Consider the following 1,083-nt stretch of genomic DNA (forward strand, 5'->3'; position numbering starts at 1 on the left):
GGGATCGAAAGAGGGTGGTCACTTGAACAAAACCCGATAACCTAACCTAACCTAACCTACCCTATTGATAAAGATATTTAAATAATGTTTTATATAACTTTCTCAATATTTTTATGTATTTTTCATTAGTTTTACCTTTGAATATTGTTTAAGAATGATTATATAAATATTTACATGCCTAGAAATGTATAAAAATTGGCATATTTATTGACTTTGAACCGCCACAACTTTTTATGGGGGTGAGACCGCCACGAACTTTTTATGGTACAGTGGTGGGGGAGACCTCCTCCTCTTTCGATCCCCCCACTCCCACCTCCCTTCTCATCTAGACCTTTACCAAAAGAACAAATGCCAACAAACAAATGTGATGGAATTTCTGTTTGATAAACATTTTGCCTTACTACGTGTGCGTGCGGTTTCAATCCTTTTCAAATGATAAACTACTTATTACTTGTTTCGATAGCGAATCATAAAGTGTAGAGTTTCAGTGTAAACAAACTTTCGACAACCGTCATCTTAACTAATCGAGAGTCCATTATTCATAATAAGCCAAACTGTTTAGGAACCGGTATGCATATGATTCGGTCAAGAGTATGCGTACACGTATAGGATTTTAGAAATTAGAACAGTTTTAGAGAAATGAATAACAAACCATTATCGCTATTTTTTTTTGAGATACGGAAATGCCTGTTTAATGTCATAACTGAACGTTTGGAAAAAAGCTAAAATAACAGATTCATTTCCCTTTCCAGTCTCTACTAAGTACATAATTATCATCATCATCATTATAAGGTGTTCATCCCGAAGGCTACGCTTTTTCCTATCTTGTGCCCATCTTCACAGTTTTCGAAAACTAGAGGTAACTTTCATCTCTGTTTACTTGTCAACAGTAATCTAATCTAGGTCTAATACCTTTGTTTCTATATACTTCTATCACGCCTCTTTGTTATTGAATTCCATAGCGCCTTCCGTTCTTCTACTCTCCCTAATGGTAATCGGAAAAAAATCTCCCAGAAAAAAAAGCCCCCAGAAAAAAAGACCCACGAAAAAGAATTCCTCCCCAGAAAATGAATACCCTTCATT

The sequence above is a fragment of the Agrilus planipennis genome, unplaced genomic scaffold, assembly GCF_000699045.2.
Source record: "Agrilus planipennis isolate EAB-ADULT unplaced genomic scaffold, Apla_2.0 scaffold326, whole genome shotgun sequence".
Lineage (NCBI taxonomy): Eukaryota > Metazoa > Arthropoda > Insecta > Coleoptera > Buprestidae > Agrilus > Agrilus planipennis.